This window comes from Schistocerca americana, chromosome 2 (assembly GCF_021461395.2).
Source record: "Schistocerca americana isolate TAMUIC-IGC-003095 chromosome 2, iqSchAmer2.1, whole genome shotgun sequence".
NCBI lineage: Eukaryota > Metazoa > Arthropoda > Insecta > Orthoptera > Acrididae > Schistocerca > Schistocerca americana.
The window spans coordinates 30,841,818-30,865,227 of NC_060120.1; the positions used below are offsets into that span (position 1 = coordinate 30,841,818).

At 44.2% G+C, this 23,410-nt stretch overlaps 1 protein-coding gene across 1 annotated transcript in view; it reads left to right on the plus strand.

The window, feature by feature from the left end:
- The first annotated feature begins 1,455 nt into the window (after positions 1-1,455).
- Positions 1,456-23,410, plus strand: part of LOC124594682 (leukocyte elastase inhibitor-like) — a 146,771-nt gene continuing 124,816 nt past the window's right edge. The window contains exon 1 of the mRNA XM_047133048.1: positions 1,456-1,569. The gene's annotated coding sequence lies outside the window, so the exon portion shown is untranslated. The remainder of the gene's footprint in view (positions 1,570-23,410) is intronic.

Here is a 23,410-nt window from a genome sequence, read left to right on the forward strand (position 1 = left end):
GGTGGAGGTCTATGATGTTTTCTGATGAAAGCTCGTTCTGCCTCGGTGCCAGAGATAGCCTTTTGTTGGTCTGAAGGAGCTCAATTGAGGATTTCAACCTACCTGCCTGCTTGCTAAACACACTGGACCTACACGTAAATTTATGGTCTGGGGTGTGATTTCGGGTGATAGCAGGAGTACTCTCGTGTTTAACCCACGCTCTCTGACTGCAAATTTGTCCGACAGTCCGGTGATTCGACTTGTTGTGCTGACATTCGCGAACAGTATTCCAAGGGGTGGGTGTTTTCCAACAGGATAACGCTCGCCCACATACCTCAGCTGTAACCCAACATACTCTACAGACTGTCGACATGTTGCCTAGGCCTGCTCGATCAAAATTGGTTCAAATGGCTCTGGGCACTATGGGACTTAACTTCTGAGGTCATCAGTCCCCTAGAACTTGGAACTACTTAAACCTAACTAACCTAAGGACATCACACACATCCATGTCCGAGGCAGGATTCGAACCTGCGACCTTAGTGGTCGCGCGGCTCCAGACTATAGCGCCTAGAACCGCCTGACCACCCCGGCCGGCCCTGCTCGATCACCATATCTATCTCCACACTCGGGACAAAATTGTATGACAACTCCAGCGTCATCCATAAACAACATTAACTATTCCTGTATTGACCAACCAAATGTAACAAGCATGGAACCCCACAAACTGACTTCCGCACACGTACGACACAATGCATGCACGCCTGCGTGCTTGCATTCAACAGCCGGCCGTGGTGGCCGAGTGGTTCGAGGCGCTACAGTCTGGAACCGCGCGACCGTTACGGTTGCAGGTTCGAATCCTGCCTCGGACATGGATGTGTGTGATGCCCTTAGGTTAGTTAGGTTTAAGTAGTTTTAAGTTCTAGGGGACTGATGACCACAGATGTTAAGTCCCATAGTGCTCAGAGCCATTTGAACCATTTGTTAATCACGTACATTTGTTACCTAGATAATTGTATTCCCGAAATTTCATTGGCGTTGCGACTGCTTCCGTCAGTGTATTTTACAGCGCGTTTTATGGTGCTGTAGTGGAGATATCCAATAGGATACGCAAAAGCTCCTTTTATGACTAGCACTGGACGCTTCGATCTTGAGTGGTATTTACCACGAGCCGCCAAACCGCTTAGGAAATCGGGACGTGTGACCTGGAACACCGCAGCGAGTTAACGGAAATCACGAAGATCGGGGAAACGTACGAGGTCAGCAATGCAAATCGTAACGGAGTTCTCAATACTACACCCGATCGCGGAACACGCAGGTGCGAAGGACGTCAGCGCGATCTCAGAAGCAGAGGATGAGCAGCAGGTACGGCAGGCCGTGTCCTTGTTGTTGCGGCGCCCGAGGGCAGAGCTGGTGGGCAGTGGAGGGGGCAGCTGGGAGCCTCGCCAGCCGCCTCGGAGCGGCCTCAGCGGTCGTCCAGTCGCGTCCAGGGCAGTGGTCTGAGTGGAGCGCCTGCGCCGCGGCCTTCACCTACAACCAGCGCACACGCCGGTCCTCGTCCCAAGACTGTCGACCGTCGGCACAGCCAAGCAGGTACGCTCGTGATTTCATTAACGTATATGCTCGGTGGAAGAGGAGATTAGTGTTTAACATCTCGTCGACAACGAAGTCATAAGGAAGGCCCTTTCAAAGGAACCATCCCGGCATTTGCCTGTAGTGATCGAGGGAAATCACAGAAAATCCAAATCAGGATGACCGGACTAGGGATTGAACTGTCGTCCTCCCGAATGCGAGTCCAGTGTGCTAACCACTGCTCCACTATGTGCTCCGTGTAAACTATAGGGAAGTGTCGGGTTTAAGCTTATCCATTTTGGATATTGTACATGGTAGGTAGGACAGCATTGGAATGGATTTGCAATTGCCAATATATATAGGATTTTCCATTCGGAATGGCCAGTAATCAGGTGTATGAAGCAAAAAAGCCTAGTAAACCTGGGCTCAAAAATGCATACCTTATGAGTGCTTGTTCAGTAGAAGGGAAGTGTTTCACAGTAGGAAGATCAACAAGAGCTAATAGCTCTTAAAGTATGCATTTTAGAGTCCAGATTACTAGACTTTTTATTCTTCTTTTATCTCAAGATTTTAAACATGGCTGAAACAGCAACTGTTGAAATTCTTCACGGTAAATGATTACAGCCAAAACAGTTGCAGGATAAAGATTTATTGAAATTCTTGACCACAGTTTCGGTATTATTAAAATTCTTGACCACAGTTTCGGTATATCTAAATATACCTTCATCAGAAGTAAAATACACTAAAATTACATCCTTCAATGGAGATTAATAAAAGAAATGGAGATGATGTTTTAACTACTGACGACGCCTTTGGCACAATTGTTTTATTAATCTCCATTGCAGAATGTAATTTTAGTGTATTTTACTTCTGATGAAGGTATATTTAGATATACCGCAGCTGTTTTGGCTGTAATCATTTACCGTGAATCTTCTTTTATCTACAGTACGACCTCTCAGAAGATGGAAAACAATGCAATGGAAGAGATTTGTTTCACATTATCGGACATGAAATGCTCAAAGCTCTTAAGATATGCCCCATACAGCCCGTGTATAATGGACATTTCTTTACTTCTCTGGTCCATGCCACTACCTCCTAAAACGTGGAAAGCAAATAGCTTGGATTAGAAGATATTTCTTTCACAGTATCCAAGATGGAGTGATCGTAGCTCTTAAGGTGTGCACTTTGGAACCCACATTTACTTGACATTCTTTTCTTATTTGCTCCGTTCTACTACCTCGCAGAATGTGGAAAGCAAAGAGATTGCAGTAGAACCGATTTGTTTCACATTATCGAAGACGAAAAAGTGCTCAAAGCTCCTAAAGTATGCGCTATACAGCCCTTGTTTGCTGGACATTTTTGTTCTTTGGTCCATACTCGGACCTCTCAAAATATGGGAAGCAAGGAGCTTGCAGAAAAAGAGATTTGTTTCACTGGATCGAAGTTCAAAACGTACTCACACGTTTTAACGTATGCTGTTTACAGCACAAGTCTGCTAGGCTTTTATGCTTTAAATGATCTTTCCTGTCACACCATGAATACTGATCATTCCTCCTGCGACATCCAGTACACTGTTGGAAATTAAAACTGCAACGCCATGATGTGCAGCAACAACAAAATTTTATCTACAATAGGAGGAATACATGCGCTTGGCCTTCAAAAGGAAAGTTATGAGTAATGTAGTACTCTGCAACTATACACCAATCGAATACAATTACATAAAACTGCAATCTGTCATTTGTGAAATATTTCTTTACTTCCATGGACTAGGTTTCCAGCTTTTTCAGGTTCATCTACAAATGAGGCATGCAAGACTTTTCATATTCGTGTTTAAGCACGGTGTTGGACACTTAATGTGTTTGAGGTACGTCGAAACCTATACCCTCCGAACCACTGTGACTTGCATAGCAGAGGGTACGTCCAATAGTAACAGTTATTAGGGCTTTCTCCCGTTGCATTCGTGAGCGGGGAGAATGATTGTTTAAATGCCACTGCGCTTGCTGTAATTAATCGGATTTTATCCTCACTGTAGAGTCACGTGGGGTGTTGAAATATATTCCTAGGGTCATCATTTAAAGCCGCACTTTGAGACTTTGCCCGTGGGTTTCCTGGGAATATTTCATTAGATATTCCACGTATGTCTTCAAGAGATCGCCGGTTTAGTTCTCATATTCACCTACAGGTCAAACAAACGTGTGACCGTTCGTGCAGCCCTTCCGTGCATATCTTCGATATCCACTTTTAGTCCTATACGGCATGGTTATCACACAATTGAGCAGCGTTCTAGGATGTGTTTCATGAGTGAGTTGTAAGCTATCTCCTTTGTAGACTGATTGCATTTCCCAGTTATTCACCAATAAACACAAGTCTACCACCTGCTTTACCCACGACCGAACCTATGCGATCATTCCTTCTCGTGTCCCTAGAAAGTGTTACACTCAAGTATTTTTAAGGGATCGTTTTGTGAGGTGTGCAGCTTTACATTTCTGAACACTTAAAGCAAGTTACCAAACTCTGCACCACTTTGAAATCTTATAAGCATGTGATTGAACACTTGTGAAGCTTCTTTCAAACTGTACTTGATTGTAGATAACTGTGTCATCTGTGAAAAGTCTGTGTTTACTATTAATATTGTCCGCAAGGTCAATAATATATAAAATGAACAGAAATGGACCCCACACGTTTCCATCGGACACACCCGAACTTCTACATCTGGCGATGGCTTCTCATCTCACATAACTTGCTACGTCCTCCCTACCAATCGCTTCATGGGTCAGCATGGGCGATACTGGTGTTATCATTCAAATGCAGCTTCCATTTTCATTCCCTATCGGTCAAAGGAATCAAGCAATATTCTCCATAAACAGTGTCACCAGAAACACGCCACCGTACAAGGTGTGGTCTACAACATCAGTTGCTGTTCATCATTAGCTGTAAAACACATGCTGTAAGCTTTCATCTGTCCAGTGTTACGAGTGCTATGAAACGAGGGTCTAATAACTCGAAAACGAGTAATTCAGGCCACACTAGACTTTGAATGAGCAATACTAGTGAAGCAAGTGTTTGTAAATTGAGCACGTTTCATAAGAAGCAGCCAGTGTTGTATAGAGGTTAGTGGCGCTTTATGATACACAACCGGGTGTGATGCGTCCACTGGCTACAGTCCATGACTGGTGTACGAAAACAGAACATTACTCTTTACAGGAAATTAGAGATGTGCGATTGATGTACACTGAGGCGACAAAAGTCGTGGGATAACGATGTGCACATATACGTATAGCAGTAGTATCACGAACATAAGGTATAAAGGGGCAGTGAACTAGCGGAGCTGTCGTTTGTAATCAAGTGATTCATTAGAAAAGATTTCTGACGAGATAATGGCCACACGATGGAAATTAGCAGACTTTGAACGCGGAACGGTAATTGGAGCTAGAAGCATGGGACATTACGTTTCGGAAATCGTTATCAAATACAATATTCCGAGAGCCACAGTGTCAAGACCGTGCCGAGAATATCGAATTTCAGGCATTACTTCTCACCACAGACGATGCAGCTTTCTACGGCCTTCACTTAACAATCGAGAGCAGCGGGTTTAGAGTCATTGCTAACACAGAAGCAACACTGTGTGAAATAACAGCAGAATTCAATGTTGAACGCATGACGAACGTATCCGTTAGGACATTGCGGCGAAATGTGGCGTTAATGGGCTATGGCAGCAGACGATCGGTGCGACTGCCTTTGCTAACAGGACGACATCGTGTGCAGTGCCTCTCCTGGGCTCCCGACCATATCGGTTCGGCCCTAAACGACTGGAAAACCGTGGCCTGATCAGATGATCCCGATTTCAGTTGGTAAGAGCCGATGGTAGCGTTCGAGTGGGGCGCAGAGCCCACGAAGCGATGTACCCAAGTCGTCAACAAAGCACTGTGCAAGCTTTGGTGGGTGGCTCCATAATGGTGTGGGCTGCGTTTACGTGGAATGTACTGCGTCCTCTGATCCAACTGAACCGGTCATTGGCTGGAAATGATTATGCTCGGCTACTTGGATACCATTTGCAGCCATTCATGGACTTCATGTTCCCAAACAATGGTGGAACTTTTATGGATGACAATGCGCCATGACACTGGGCCACAATTGTTCGCGATTGTTTTGAAGAACGTTCTGGACAGTGCGAGAGAATGGTTTGGCCACCCAGAACGCCCGACGTGAGTCCCATCGAACATTTATGATACATAACCGAGAGGTCAGTTCGTGCACAAAATCCTGCACCGGCAACACTTCCGCAATTGCGGACGGCTATAGAGGTAGCATGGCTCAATATTTCAGCATGGGCTTCCAACGATTTGTTGAGTCCATGCCACGTCGTGCTGCTGCACTGTTGTTGTTGTGGTCTTCAGTCCTGAGACTGATTTGATGCAGCTCTCCATGCTACTCTGTCCTGTGCAAGCTGCTACATCTCCCAGTACCTACTGCAGCCTACATCCTTCTCAATCTGCTTAGTGTATTCATTTCTTGGTCTCCCTCTACGATTTTTACCCTCCACGCTGCCCTCCAATGCTAAATTTGTGATCCCTTGATGCCTCAGAACATGTCCTATCAAGTGGTCCCTTCTTCTTGTCAAGTTGTGCCACAAACTCCTCCCCAATTCTATTCAATACCTCCTCATTAGTTATGTGATTTACCCATCTAATCTTCAGCATTCTTCTGTAGCACCACATTTCGAAAGCTTCTATTCTCTTCTTGTCCAAACTATTTATCGTCCATCTTTCACTTCCATACATGGCTACACTCCATACAAATACTTTCAGAAACGTCTTCGTGACACTTAAATCTATACTCTATGTTAAGCTGCAATTTTCCGGGTTAAAAGAGGTCCGACACGATATTAGGACGAAAAATGGCTCTGAGCACTATGGGACGTAATTACTGTGGTCATCAGTCCCCTAGAACTTAGAACTACTTAAACCTAACTAACCTAAGGACATCACACACATCCATGCCCGAGGCAGGATTCGAACCGGCGACCGTAGCGGTCACGCGGTTCCAGACTGTAGCGCCTATAACCGCACGGCCACTCCGGCCGGCATATTAGGACGTATGCCTTCTCTTTTTTCACCTCATTGCACGACGAAGCAAGATGTTTTGCCCGGAAAACGGAGAAAATCTACAGAGAACAATTTCACATCAGGTTTCATCCTAATTGGAAGAAATTTATAATAATCAGTCTGAGGCTAAATTGAATCGTTCAACATAGATTGAGCTATCCAGCATTTTCGTCAAAGATTTATTCGCCTACTATAATTTGAGGTAAGTTTGGATCAAATGTGAGAAAACTGATCAAGATGCAACCATTCCCGCAATGCACACTTTGAAGAATAAAATGTAGAGCAGGAATTACACTCCTCTAAGAAATACGTGCAGTCAATGGGCCCAAATGATTCTGAACCCAGAGTTCATCCATTGGTTTCTACACATATACGTATCTACAGCTATGCTCCGCAAGCCACCATACTGTGTAGCGGAGGGTACTTTGCGTACTAAGGCCAATTCCCCTTTTCCTGTTCCAGTCACTCATGATTCGCGGGAAGAACGACTCTTGGTAACGGTCCGAGTGAGCTCGAATGTAATTTTACCTTCATTGTAACTTTTTTTTTTTTTTTTTACGTAGGATCGAACATCGTTGGAACTTGCTGCGGGAGCATACCGTCATGCGGAATGCCTCTCTTGGAGCGTCTGCCTATGGACTTCGCTGAGCATTTCCGTGAAACTTTTGCGCCTACTAAATCAAACAGTAGCGATAGGGTTATCTTCTTTGGATCTTCTCTATTTCCTCCAGCAATGCCGGCCGCGGTGGCCGAGCGGTTCTATGCGCTTCTGTCCGAAACCGAGTGACTGCTACGATCGCAGGTTCGAATCCTGCCTCAGGCATGGATGTGTGTGATGCCCTTAGGTTAGTTAGGTTTAAGTAGTTCTACGTTCTAGGGGATTTATGACCTCAGATGTTGAGTCCCATAGTGCTCAGAGCCATTTGAACCATTTGAACCTCCAGCAATACTATCTGGTACTGATCGCATACTGGCAAACAATATTCAAGTACTGGTATAACGAGGGTTTTGTAATCTACGTTCTTTGTGGGTGGACTACATTTCCTGAAGACTCTTCAAATGAATCTGTCCGGAATCTGCCTTGATAGTGATTAGTTTTATGTCGCTTTCTACGCTTTCTCGCAGTTATTTCTCGATGTGACCGCTTCCAGTGATTGTTCTGCAGTCGTGTAATGAACCAGTTAATGGTCTTTTTGCGCAATACGTTATATTTGTTCATGCTTAGCAGCCGCTCCCCGCAGCAAGCGTGATCCTCTGCAGGTCTTCCTGCATTTCGCAACAGTTTTCCAGCTCCGCGACTTCCCTGTTTGCAACTGCATCATCCGTGAAAAACCTCACCGAACTGCCGACGCTATCCACTAGGTCGTTTATAAATATTATCGAGAGAAGTAATGGATCTATAACGCTCCCCTGGAGTACGCACGAAGTTTCTTTTAGGTCTGAAGATATCTCTCCGCTGAGAACGACATGCTGTGTTCTGTTTAGCAGAAACTCTTCAGTCCAGTCACACAGCTGGTCTGTGTTGCTATTACTTTAAAGTATTGCACTAAAATACGAGGGCAGTTCAATAAGTAATGCAATACTTTTTTTCTGAAACAGGGGTTGTTTTATTCAGCATTGAAATACACCAGGTTATTCCCCAATCTTTTAGCTACACAACACTATTTTTCAACGTAATCTCCATTCAATGCTACGGCCTTATGCCACCTTGAAATGAGGGCCTGTATGCCTGCACGGTACCATTCCACTGGTCGATGTCGGAGCCAACGTCGTACTGCATCAATAACTTCTTCATCATCCGCGTAGTGCCTCCCACGGATTGCGTCCTTCATTGGGCCAAACAATGGAAATCCGACGGTGCGGGATCAGGGCTGTAGGGTGCATGAGGAAGAACAGTCCACTGAAGTTTTGTGAGCTCCTCTCGGGTGCGAAGACTTGTGTGAGGTCTTGCGTTGTCATGAAGAAGGAGAAGTTTGTTCAGATTTTTATGCCTACGAACACGCTGAAGTCGTTTCTTCAATTTCTGAAGAGTAGCACAATACACTTCAGAGTTGATCGTTTGACCATGGGGAAGGACATCGAACAGAATAACCCCTTCAGCGTCCCAGAAGACTGTAACCATGACTTTACCGACTGAGGGTATGGCTTTAAACTTTTTCTTGGTAGGGGAGTGGGTGTGGCGCCACTCCATTGATTGCCGTTTTGTTTCAGGTTCGAAGTGATGAACCCATGTTTCATCGTCTGTAACAATCTTTGACAAGAAATTGTCACCCTCACCCACATGACGAGCAAGCAATTCCGCACAGATGGTTCTCCTTTGCTCTTTATGATGTTCGGTTAGACAACGAGGGACCCAGCGGGAACAAACCTTTGAATATCCCAACTGGTGAACAATTGTGACAGCACTACCAACAGAGATGTCAAGTTGAGCACTGAGTTGTTTGATGGTGATCCGTCGATCATCTCGAACGAGTGTGTTCGCACGCTCCGCCATTGCAGGAGTCACAGCTGTGCACGGCCGGCCCGCACGCGGGAGATCAGACAGTCTTGCTTGACCTTGCGGCGATGAGATGATGACACACGCTTTGCCCAACGACTCACCGTGCTTTTGTCCACTGCCAGATCACCGTAGACATTCTGCAAGCGCCTATGAATATCTGAGATGCCCTGGTTTTCCGCCAAAAGAAACTCGATCACTGCCCATTGTTTGCAACGCACATCCGTTACAGACGCCATTTTAACAGCCCCGTACAGCGCTGCCACCTGTCGGAAGTCAATGAAACTATACGAGACGAAGCGGGAATGTTTGAAAATATTCCACAAGAAATTTCAGGTTTTTTCAACCAAAATTGGCCGAGGAAAAAAATGTGTTGCATTACTTATTGAACTGCCCTCGTATAAGTTGTTTCTGCTAATATTCATTGCCGAGTATTATTTCCTTATGGCCAAATACCTACCTCGGGATTTTCTACAATTCATATACACTAACATACTTTTCATATTTCACACATCCTATATGCATGTACCATAAATGTAGATAATTCCAGGAAATGGGCATACGTAGGCCTCTACATTTATTCACATAAATTACGTGGCTGTGTATGACGTCGTGAAACGATATTAAGAGGATTTTCTCAATATTCGCCCATTACTCGTCCTATATTTGTGGTTCACTTTTTCTTGGAATTCAAGTCTATGTATAAAAATAAGAATTAGATTTTTGTTTCTAGAGTGAGAGCAGTATAAACTGTGATGTAATTGTTTGAAAATTAATATTACTCAATAATAGAAAATAACGCTGGTCCAGTTATTTAAAACAGTACTTAAATTGTTTATGAAAGCTTTATTCTAAATGACATTAACGACCACCATAACATAAATTGTGTACCGGAACTGAGAAAAAGTAGGGACAGTCAAATCTTGATGTTCCATAACGGTAGGATGAGGTTCCAAAGACATTTGCCGGCTGACAAAACACTATCTGTAGTCCTCGCGTCGCGACGTTGGCGATCTGTGTAGAGCGACTGCATCAGTCGACTCTTCTTTCTTATAAACGAAATACGGCTATTGATGTGACATTGGATTTCAATTTGCAGCTCAGGAAAGTACCTGGATTCACTGATCATTGTTTTAGCCTTTTGCGGATGCGCGAAAACATCGGAACGTACATACACACGAAAAGTCTCACAATTAGAGTTTTGTGCAACACAATACACACGATGGTATGTAAAAAAAAATTTTAAAAAACCCTCACAAGCGACTGTACTTTCTGCGACACTAACACCTTTACGCAGGTACGTTCATTTCTTTTAGGCTTAATTTCGTATCTATCTACTGTTACAAATCAAAATTTGTGATTTCGTTCTAAACACAAACTCGTGGAAGAATTCGGTTAGTGGGACGAATGGGAGCACTTTGTTATGAAGATCACATAAAACTATCGTTTGTGTGGCTCGTTCTCGAAGGATTGTTTTGATTGTAACCTGCAGGATTAAACTATATGAAAATGTTACGGTGATTCTCAATGAATCATCTACAGGAAGGTGACAATGTTACGTCAAGCAGATTTTATTTCAATCTGGACAACCAGTACTTCAGATCCAGTTTGGAACAGCTCCAAATACGGGTACGTTTCACGTGGGGTACCATGTGAGGCAATGGAAATGGAAATGAGCGTTTGGCGTCATTGGCCGGGAGGCCCCTCGCGGGGCAGGTCCGGCCGCCATATCGCAGGTCTTATTACATTCGGCGCCACATTGGGCGACCTGCACGCCGGATGGGGATGAAATGATGATGAACACAACACAACACCCAGTCCCTGAGCGGAGAAAATCTCCGACCCAGCCGGGAATCGAACCCGGGCCCAGAGGACGGCAATCCGTCACGCTGACCACTCAGCTACTGGGGCGGACGAGGCAATGTCACTGACCAATTTAAAGCCACATTCACTGTTAATTGACCCTGGCTGTTTCAAAAAAAAAAAAAAAAAAAAAAAAAAAAGATGTTTCAGAGACCACTACCAGTCACAATATTTGTTGACTGCTTGAATTATTTTATGAAAGAAAGTACTTGAGGTATAAAGCTGATCTTCAGGCTACAATGGCAATACGAAAACATTTAACAAAAGTGCACATTGATATTAAAGTTGTTCTGTACTGTCTAGGTATGTCCTGTGGTCATCCTGCGATGAAAGAGAAGCGAGACATAACATGAGGGAATACTTACTTCGTATGTTCACATAAAAAATTTTAAATAGTCACTAACTTTGTTCACATGAGAAGGTAGTTTTCTTGTGGTTTATTCAGCCGCCTCCATTGCTATGTCTTCTTATGACTAACTTTTATATCTGGAAACATGTTACTTTATTAAATAAGTAAGTCATCAAATACTGTGACGCAGCGGTTTCTGAAAACCCTGTTTCAAATGCCACTGAGGCTGGATAAATTTTCTGGACGCCCAGGATTAAATCACCGCCTGATCCCTATGCTTCTGGTTTTGCTGTGATTTCCCATGATTACATAAGACGACTTTCGGGATGGTTCCCATTACAAGGTCCCAGGACATTTTCTGTTTCAGCGCTATCCTATATAACACAGGCATCCTCAAACCAAGACACGTTTTAGACATTCTTCCCGAGGTACAGACGACACACCGCAAGAGAACAAGATTCAGTCTACAAAAATACTATTTATTCTTTTACTAAGTAACTTACGTTCTATATGTAACATTGGGGATTAAAAGTTCGTTTATGGTGTTCGGGAACACTGGCAAACATTTTGAGCATGGGGCTTTCTATGTCGAGAACCTTTTCTCCGTATACCCTAAACAACTTCGAATGGTACGTGCTCTATCAAAAGTGTTTGCCATTATGTAAGTGGTTGTATCGTAATTATAAACAACCTGTAAAATGGTTCTTGTATCTATGGTGGTACAGCTTGTGAAGAGACAACCCGGTGTCTAGTGTCTGAGGTGTTTACAAGAGCAGCAACTGGAAACGAGCAGATGATGCTCTAAACTTGTTTGTCGTAGAGAAAAAAAAGTTTTTCAATTAGTAACGCATCGTTGCCACTGGTAGAAGCAATGTTCTCACAGCACAACACATCTTCAAGATAATCTGAAGCTTCAATTACCGAAGAGAAACCTCGTTTGTTGTTGTTTTAGAAATCTTGCTTTGTCTGCCGCAGGTGGATAGACACGTCTCTTGTGTATAGATTGCATTAACCGTAACCGTATGAACATATGATAGTGGCAGCACTGCGCCGGCCGGTGTGGCCGTGCGGTTCTAGGCGCTTCAGTCTGGAACAGCGTGACCGCTACGGTCGCAGGTTCGAATCCTGCCTCGGGCATGGATGTGTGTGATGTCCTTAGGTTAGTTAGATTTAAGTAGTTCTAAGTTCTAGGGGACTGATGACCACAGATGTTAAGTCCCATAGTGCTCAGAGTCATTTTTTGGCAGCACTGCAATATTACATTTCAAGATTTAGCAGAGATTATCTGAGGGAGACAAAAGCAAAACGAGGATAATGGAATGTAGTCGAATTGAATCGGGTGATGCCGAGGGTATTAAATTAGGAAATGAGACGCTTAAAGTAGCAAATGAGTTTTGCTATTTGGGGAGCAAAATAACTGATGATGGTCGAAGTAGAGAGGATATAAAATGTAGACTGGCAATGACAAGGAAAGCGTTTCTGAAGAAGAGACATTTGTTAACATAGAGTACAGATTTAAATGTCAGGAAGTCGTTTCTGAAAGTATTTGTATGGAGTGTAGCCATGTATGTAAGTGAAACGTAGACGATAAATACTCGTAGTTTAGACAAAAAGAGAATAGAAGCTTCCGAAATGTGGTGCTACAGAAGAATGCTGAAGATTAGATGGGTAGATGACGTAACTAATGAGAAGGTATTGAATAGAATTGGGGAGAAGAGGAGTTTCTGGCACAACTTGACTAGAAGAAGGGATCGGTTGGTAGGACATATTCGGAGGCATCAAAGGCTCACCAATTTAGTTCAAATGGTTCAAATGGCTCTGAGCACTATGGGACTTAAGATCTTAGGTCATCAGTCCCCTAGAACTTAGAACTACTTAAACCTATCTAATCTAAGGACATCACACACATCCATGCCCGAGTCAGGATTCGAACCTGCGACCGCAGCAGTCCTGCGGTTCCGGACTGAAGCGCCTAGAACCGCACGGCCACCGCGGCCGGCACCAATTTAGTACTGGAGGGCAGCATGGAGGGTAAAAATCGTAGAGGGAGACCAAGAGATGAATACACTATACAGATTCAGAAGGATGTAGGTTGCAGTAGGTACTGGGAGATGAAGAAGCTTGCACACAATAGAGTAGCATGGAGAACTGCATCAAACCAGTCTCTGAACTGAAGACCACAATAACAACAACATCTGAGGGAGGACGACGTTTCTCTTCCAACTACATCTCTGTAATATCTCTTACACGCAGTTCTCGGCCAACCGCTACCCGGCAAATGGACACTATACTGTAACACTTCTCGTGGAGCAATTTTACCAGGTATCTGCTTTGGACAAAGTTATGTAGTCCCAGAACGCTTCTAGTAAGCAAAAGCATACGGATCTTCATCTCGTTTTACATGTTTTTGGTGATCCATTTCGCGTCGCGTAATTGTTGCTCAGAGTGATACCTACAAGAGGCGATCAAAAAGTTTCCTTTCGAAGGCCGTACAGTTGAAATCGGTATTCCAACCAGGCAAAATATCCATGAGCATAGAAGCAATCATCCCGTCAACGCACCAGGTTGAAAATACCAGTTTGCTAAAACACCGTGTCCTGCTGCGTGGAGAAGTCCGTAACTGTTTGCTGCAGATCCTCGTCCGACAAGAGTCGTCGACCTTTCAAGGTCGTTTTTAAGGAACCAGAGGCTTGATAATCACATTGAGAGAGACCAAGACTGTACTGCGAGGCTCCACTGTCTCCCAATTGAGTTGGCGTAACTTCTGCGTTATGACATTTACGATACGGGAACGTGAGTTATGACGCAGCAGCAAGGAACTTGGCGCACCATCCATAACGGTGGTTTTCGAGAGACATGGTGCCCCATACACAATCATCATTCTCCGTTGAATATATACCGGCATTTGTCCTTCGGCAGTCAAGAAAATAATTATAGCACGTTGATCCTGTGCGGACGTGTTTGGTAATAACGTCGCCACAGTTCACGTTTCTACATTTACCGAAGGCACGTCGGGAAGACATGAATGCCACAGTAATTTCTTGCCTGCATGTCGGTGTCGCCCTACTTTGCATGTACGCTGCAGCAATACCCTCAAAGGGAAACTTTTTGATCGCTCCTTTATTTTATTGTGACTCTGATAATTACTGCAAGCCAAGAAACTGATGTGGCAACAAAGCTCACTGCTTAACCAAAAAATGGCTCTGAGCACTATGGGACTTAACTTCTGTGGTCATCAGTCCCCTAGAACTTAGAACTACTTAAACCTAACTAACCTAAGGACATCACACACATCCATGCCCGAGGCAGGATTCGAACCTGCGACCGTAGCAGTCGCGCGGATCCGGACTGAGCGCCTTAAGGGGCTCCGGAACGCCCTATACTTGCAATGTTAAAATAACGCTTATAAATTACATCTTTCCTCACAAAGTATTTGAGGTAGGAAGTTGAACTTTTTACAGATTATTTATTGGAATATGGGCTACAACTTAACACAGGGATTTTACAAAATTTTGGTTCAGTTATTAAAGATGATTTTTTTTCAATTGTAATGAAAATTCACAACATTTTTTTGCAATTTTGTATTTATATATTCAAAAATATACCGTTTTTTGGAAAAAGGCTGTGTTAAATTATGCAAAAGGTACTTGTAACATTTACTGACAGTTTGAAACAAATATGTTTGGAAGATCCTTAGAAAACATGTAATTAGTAAGAAAATAAAAGTTTTGGGAATCGAGCGACAAAGATTGGATTAACTTTTTAGTGCATTCCAGGTCCATAGGATGGATTATCTTCATCCTCTGCAAACTCCTCCTCCAGCTTCCTCTTGTTCCTCCTCCTGTTTACTCTTGCTTGTATTTCTAGACTCTTTACAGCCCTGTCTGCAGCCCGAAGGCGTTCCTTGTCTAAAGCAAGCATCGCTCGTTGTTGTGTTCCTAGATTTTGCTACCATTTTCTTCAGTTGCAGTTACTGCAACACTGTTCCAAAAGGTGGTCATGTATGAACACTTATGACATTTCAGTTGTATTTCACTAGCAAGTCCTATGTGCTTTATTATGGAGAGTTCCAGACCAACTTCACTACAATGAATACATCTTACACAGTTTGAAAAAATTCCTTTGAGAACCGACATATCAAATATTTCATTCACATCCGATTCGCCCATAAAACATTCATAGTTTTCACTCATTGAACCAAGCTTCTTCTGTGAAGTATTTTCTTTCCTACTTTGATTGCTATGGGCAGGTGTACTTGAGAGGTTAGGTTCACTCACTTGGTTATCGTCTTTATTGTTTACAGTAATAACACATACCTTTGGCTTTCCAACATTTCTCCTTTTCTTAAAAGCCTTCAGAGGATTTCTAATAACTTTACTTTTACTCATTATTATACTTCAACAAAACAGAGACTCAAGAAACAGAATTAATTACGAATATTTTCGAGATAACGACAGAGTAAATAAACATGAAACAATCGACAATCACACCAGCGATATATATTGAACCATCACAGATTAGCCACAACACATACTTTATCTCACATCACTAAAATGTACCTGATGAACACGGACGTTAATAATAACACCATTTGACAGCAGTTTAACAGTGCCACAGTGGGCCACGCCCATGTAGAACACATTTCAAAAAAAAATTAAAAATAGTTGTAGTCTTCAGAATTGAATAAATTATATATCTATTAAAAGGTAATAGTCTGCAGATTCAGAAAACGCAAAAAAGTAAAAATTGAACTTTTCATGATTTTTCAGCCTTTCCGGAGCCCCTTAACCGCGAGACCACTCACTGCTTAACCACTCAGTAGTGTTTTGGTGCGCATCAACAATCGGACATCGAATGTGCAGTTTAATGCGAGAATATAGCCGTTTCCCACCTCAACACCGTAAAGATACAGTTAGTCCAAATCACAAATGTTAATCACAACGAAGTCCTCAACAGAATGTGATGGCTGTTATCCTCGTATAACATGACAATCAGTCCCAGGTAACGGCGCGCATCGAAAACAATCCTCCTCTATGTCCTCCTCTGCGGCATCAGTTGTCCTGTATGCTGACCTGCGGCAGCTCCCGTGTCCATCCCTCCATCTTTTATTTGTTTTATCTGTTTTGTGAGCGTTAGGCGGTAGTCCAAGCTATATTTCCCTGCCCAATATTTCGTCTTCCAACGGTGAAGACATCATCAGAAGCTAAAACGACACAGAATACAGTTACAATCTCAAACAGGCACAGCAAGCCGAGCTGTTTGTATGTATCCACGCAAGTCGGTTCGTGACGCCTACGTTCGCTGTGTTGAGTCGACGTCGTGTTTGTAGTGGGGAAGATTTGGTTCTGTTTGCTTTATTTAGCACTAAGGCCCACAAACTTTGTTCGACCGATTCTTGAGTATTGCTCAGCAATATGGGACCCATACCAAGAAGGATTACTGGACGATAAGCTTAAAAAAGGAACAATCCGCATTCTGTTTACCATGAAGCAATTTTTGGTCTATTAGGCCATCATCAGTTGTTACCATATGATAACCTAATAGCCGAAAATATATCAGTAATATATAAATATTAGTTGAGCAAACTGCAGTTTCTTTATCGACTATAAAAATGAACCTCTTCCACCAAGAAATGACGGAAGAATCCACAACATAATTTATAGCACACTAATTTTAGATGAAACTACAACCAACAGAATCTATTTTCAAAGTATGTTTTCATTCTTGGCTGATGATAGTTTACAAAATTAAAAATGGCGTTGAGATCTTTATCTTCTCTTCTCTTTTATGTGGTAAAATGATGAAAGGTTTAAAATTTCTTTCAAAAGTCGTTTTTAGAAAACCAGTTGCATTATTCTCATCAGTGAACGTAAGGCTAAAGAGCTGTTGTGTATACCTAAACAAATATTAAATCTGAAGTGTTCTGTATTAATAAATTTTATTTTCGTTGGTTGAAAAACAGACATTTACGTATGGTAATAACATGTATGCCTGTTAAGGACTGTTAGGAACAAATTGACAATAGCAACCTGCTACTCAAAAATGTTCGAATGTGTGTGAATTCCTATGGGACCAAACTGCTCAGGTCATCGGTCCCTAGACTTACACACTACTTAAACTAACTTACGCTAAAGACAACACTCACACCCATGCCCGAGGGAGGACTCGAACCTCCGGCGGAAATGGCCGCCTGATTTGTGACATGGCGCCTCAACCTGCTACTACGCATTCTCACCGTGTTAGTCGTGGCTGATGATTGGGGAATTCTCTCTCCGGTTCCTTATTTCACGCCATCTAGCGAAAATATACACTCCTGGAAATGGAAAAAAGAACACATTGACACCGGTGTGTCAGACCCACCATACTTGCTCCGGACACTGCGAGAGGGCTGTACAAGCAATGATCACACGCACGGCACAGCGGACACACCAGGAACCGCGGTGTTGGCCGTCGAATGGCGCTAGCTGCGCAGCATTTGTGCACCGCCGCCATCAGTGTCAGCCAGTTTGCCGTGGCATACGGAGCTCCATCGCAGTCTTTAACACTGGTAGCATGCCGCGACAGCGTGGACGTGAACCGTATGTGCAGTTGACGGACTTTGAGCGAGGGCGTATAGTGGGCATGCGGGAGGCCGGGTGGACGTACCGCCGAATTGCGCAACACGTGGGGCGTGAGGTCTCCACAGTACATCGATGTTGTCGCCAGTGGTCGGCGGAAGGTGCACGTGCCCGTCGACCTGGGACCGGACCGCAGCGACGCACGGATGCACGCCAAGACCGTAGGATCCTACGCAGTGCCGTAGGGGACCGCACCGCCACTTCCCAGCAAATTAGGGACACTGTTGCTCCTGGGGTATCGGCGAGGACCATTCGCAACCGTCTCCATGAAGCTGGGCTACGGTCCCGCACACCGTTAGGCCGTCTTCCGCTCACGCCCCAACATCGTGCAGCCCGCCTCCAGTGGTGTCGCGACAGGCGTGAATGGAGGGACGAATGGAGACGTGTCGTCTTCAGCGATGAGAGTCGCTTCTGCCTTGGTGCCAATGATGGTCGTATGCGTGTTTGGCGCCGTGCAGGTGAGCGCCACAATCAGGACTGCATACGACCGAGGCACACAGGGCTAACACCCAGCATCATGGTGTGGGGAGCGATCTCCTACACTGGCCGTACACCACTGGTGATCGTCGAGGGGACACTGAATAGTGCACGGTACATCCAAACCGTCATCGAACCCATCGTTCTACCATTCCTAGACCGGCAAGGGAACTTGCTGTTCCAACAGGACAATGCACGTCCGCATGTATCCCGTGCCACCCAACGTGCTCTAGAAGGTGTAAGTCAACTACCCTGGCCAGCAAGATCTCCGGATCTGTCCCCCATTGAGCATGTTTGGGACTGGATGAAGCGTCGTCTCACGCGGTCTGCACGTCCAGCACGAACGCTGGTCCAACTGAGGCGCCAGGTGGAAATGGCATGGCAAGCCGTTCCACAGGACTACATCCAGCATCTCTACGATCGTCTCCATGGGAGAATAGCAGCCTGCATTGCTGCGAAAGGTGGATATACACTGTACTAGTGCCGACATTGTGCGTGCTCTGTTGCCTGTGTCTATGTGCCTGTGGTTCTGTCAGTGTGATCATGTGATGTATCTGACCCCAGGAATGTGTCAATAAAGTTTCTCCTTCCTGGGACAATGAATTCACGGTGTTCTTATTTCAATTTCCAGGAGTGTATTTCGTTTGTTTGTTCATTTAATCTCCGATTCGATATCGCATCGATCAGTTCCGAGATTATTTCGAGTTAAATACACTCATGTTCGGAAAAAGCAGATCATCTTGAACGACTAGAGATAGGACGTTCATATTCACAGGACACGTAGATTAGTATGTTCTGTAGAAATGATTAGCATTTCAGTCACCTCGGTTCAGCATGTGTCCTGTTACCTAGTATGCACAGGGTCCGTCATGGGCCCTCATAACTTGTTCCATGCGTGATGGTATTGACCCTTTGGTGTAGCCATCCATGCTGCATTCGCCTGATTCCAAAGTTCATCTGTTGTAGTTGGCATTGGGTTTCACAATATCCCACGCATTTTCTGTTGGCGACAAGTCTGCTGATCTGGTAAAAGGCTGAAATCCTGTTGCATCAAGAACGCACGTGCTCGTGCAGCAGCGTGTGGTCTTGCACTGTCTTGCTGACAAATGGTGGCTGAGATGTTGTGCAGGAAGGGTGTGGCTACGCGTCGCGGGGTGTCAATCACATAGGTCGCACTGGTCACAGTGCATGAACAGGCAACAGCTGTGATTTGTGGTTGTACTCAATAGCACCCCACACCATAAGCCCTTGTGTTGGCGCTCTATGTCTTGTGCGAATGCAGTCATTGTGATGTCACTCCCCCTGCCTGCGACGAAACAAAATGCAGCCATTATTTTCAAACAAACATAACCTGGATTAGTCCGAAAACCTTATGTTATGCCATTCCTGTTCTCAGTGACGTCGTTCCATACACTATTTCCGTTCAATCATGTTCCCGCGACCGTAGCGGTCGCGCGGTTCCAGACTGAAGCGCCTAGAACCGCACATTATTGAAAGGTAGGAGGAGAAGTGGACGACGCTCACGTAACGCACGCCGTAATAAGCGGTGACGGACTGTCACTCTTGATAGTGTACGATGTGTTACGCCGTTCCACTTGCGCCAGAGCCGAAGAGAACGCAGATCTGTCTTGAAATGACATTCGCATAAGGTGTCGATCTTCTCTGAGCGTGGTCTGGGTGGTGCGACCCGACCCACCTCGTCGTGTTCTACGGCCTTCAGTGAACCATTCTACACACACCCGGTGCACTGCCACACGAGCAGCAGTTTCCCTGGTGGATGCATCACGTTCTCCCATGCCAATAATGTGCCCTCTCTCAAACTCACTGTATTCGACGGTACGGTTCGAGCATACGCCTGCGAGGCCTCCTGCACGTTTGCTCAAGTCACACTGATCCATTACCTTCGGTTTACAGCGACAACGGGAGCCGCAGGCACATTTTGCCGGTACGTGGTGTTGCGCCGCGATATCGATGTTGACCTCGAACCCGCAGGCCGACGTGGTTCCAATGCTAATCATTCCTCTAAAACATACATGTCCTGCAAATATGAACGTACTTCCTTCTAGTCGTTCAAAGTGTTCAGTTTTTTTCTGAATATGATTGTAATTTTTTTAAAAATTAGTAAATAGATCTAATGACTGCACAATTTATCAGCATAATACATATTCACTTGAAGTAGCACACAAAAATGTTAGTCGGCATATTAAAAAGTTTCAAGTCTTTTCCCACAGCATCATTATTATTAGCAGTTGATCGTATCTTCTTGTTCTCCTTTTCCTTCTCCTTGTATTTATGGTGTGTTCGCAATTTTTATCATATTGCCAAAGCTTTCCGTATAATTGGTATATGTTGTCATTTTCTAGTGTTCGTTTCCTGTATAAAAATCTCCATCTACACATATACTCCGCTAGCCACCAAGCGGTATGTTGTGGAGGGCACAATTAGCGCCAAAGTCATATTCCGCCCCCCCCCCCCCCCTCTCTTCCACTCGCGGATAGCACGAGGGAAAAACGACTGTCTGAACGGCTCAGTACGAGCTCTAATTTCCCTTATCTTTTAATGGTGATCATAGCGCGATTTGAAAGTTGGTGGTAATAATATATGCTCTACATCCTCGGCGAAGATCGGATTTCGGTATTTAGTGGGCAGCCCCTTGCGTTTAGCGTGTCGTCCATCTGCAAGTGTAATCCACTTCAAACTTTCTATGAGATTTGTGACGCTCTCGCGACGGCGAAATGTACCAGTCACGAATATTGCCTCACTTCTTTGGATCTTTTCAATCTCTTGAATGAGACCCAACTTGTAGGGGTACCCACTTTAGTATGTTGCTGCTCGGTGACGTGGGACATACGTTGCAATATGATCAACCATTCAGATCACAGCGTTTTTCTTTATTTTCGGGTATCTGAGTCCTTCAAGTCGTATCAGTTCAGTTATATCTACATTTTCAGGTGTTGTCGTGCCAGCTTCTGACGGAGGAAATTCCAGGTATCACCTGTGTGACCACAAGTAACTCTGTGGATTAATGTATCAACATCTCTACGCATTATGCAGCCGGTGGTCTGATTAAGGTGAATCTTGTGGAATTTTTCATTGGTTGGGAATTTTTCATTGAAGATGATGTACCAATTAGATATTACGGCGACAAAAGGTGAACGTTATGTACACAAGCTGCGACATGGTTGGAAATTGAACAGTGACCCGAATATAGAATAAAATTCCTTTACTGCACGTCTGTGGCCACAAATTTTTTGGCATCAGACTCCCGGTTTCCTTCTGTAATGACCATCATCAGATCTGTTTTATTAAAACATCTCCTGATATATGCCGCTATGGCTCCAGTACATTAGGACATCTTTTTACAAAACAGTTCTGAAGATGGTCATTATAGACCGAAATCGGTTGTCTGATGACAAAAAATTTGTGACCATAGACGTGAAGTAAAGGAAATTTAAACGTTATGTACGTTTCTTCGGATGATATTCCATTTCGATCGAGGATGATTCTCTTCGATTCGTTTACAGTTGGAAGTGGATGTCAGGGTATTGCGAATGTCTCTGTTGGTAAGAAATTTTGGTTGTCCGCTTTGCTGTTTAACTGACATCATGGCCGGCCGCTGTGGCCGAGAGGCTCTAGGCACTTCAGTCCGGAACCGCGCTGCTGCTACGGTCGCAGGTTCGAATCCTGCCTCGGGCATGGATGTGTGTGATACCCTTAGGTTAGTTAGGTTTGAATAGTTCAAGTCTAGGGGACCGATGACCTCAGATGTTAAGTCCCATAGTGCTTAGATCCATTTGAACCACTTGAACTGACGTCATGGGCATTCTGCCTGATGTGCTGATATATAGTGTTAATTGCAGCTAGGTTTATCGGTGGCGTCGTGCTTTCCGTCTTCAGTTTGAGTACTAGATTTTTGATTAGGCTTGGATTTTGCTTTCAAACGTCGTTCTTCATGCGACACTCACACTCACACTCACACTCACGAGCTTAGGCCTCCCTTTGCATGTGGTACAGTCAGCATCTCAAATTGTATTTTTAAACACTTTGCCTTTCGGTAAGAACCAGCAAAAGGCTAACTGGATGTTGTTGACAATAGCAATCGGGGCATCATTCTAGGACCAGCAAAACAATTTTCCATGCAGCTATTAATCTCACTGTATGACTTGCTAATATCAAATCACTGTTCTGTTATAAAACACCCATACAGCTTTTGTGTAAAAGATAGCTTTGAGGTACGACCATAAAAAGTATTAGAAACTGCTCAGGCGTGTTGCCTTCAGTAGTTCAGCCGCCTGCAATAATGAGGTACTGCTTCGTCTCTAATGACCATATAATGATGTTTTTCGGTTCTGCCCTATGTGAATGATGAGATCCTAAGAGATTTTGTGAGCCACTTCTTTCGTTGATGAGTTCCATTATACTACCGGTGAAAACCTGGCATCTGCCTTTCCTACTATTTGTTTTATGTGGTCATCCAGCCCCAGATAAGGCTGAACATGGACCCGTACGTCAGAACACATTACCTTCATCTTCATCATCACATCCACTCTAGGTGTAGCCTGACACTTACTCCGAAGAATTTTTTTATTGGTTGTTGCTGTTTCCATTGACTTATTGCCAATAGTATTATCGAAAAGTAATGGGTTTGTCCACCTATTTATGAGGAGTACGCTACCCTTATGTTAACGGTCAGCTATCAGCCCTATACCAATCGCCTATCCTCCGTAGATCGTCCTGTATTTCGCGCAGTCTTCTGACGTTCCTACTGACAACAGCATCGTCTGCTAAGAGCTTCGTCGTTGTCCACTGGGTTATTTATTCATATTGTACAGGGTATATCGAAAGCCATCCGAAAGTCAAGAAATATGGCGTCAACCTGGGTGCAATTGTCTACGACCATAAGGACCTCATGGACAAATAGAGCGAGTTTAGTATCGCAGGATCTTTGCTTGTG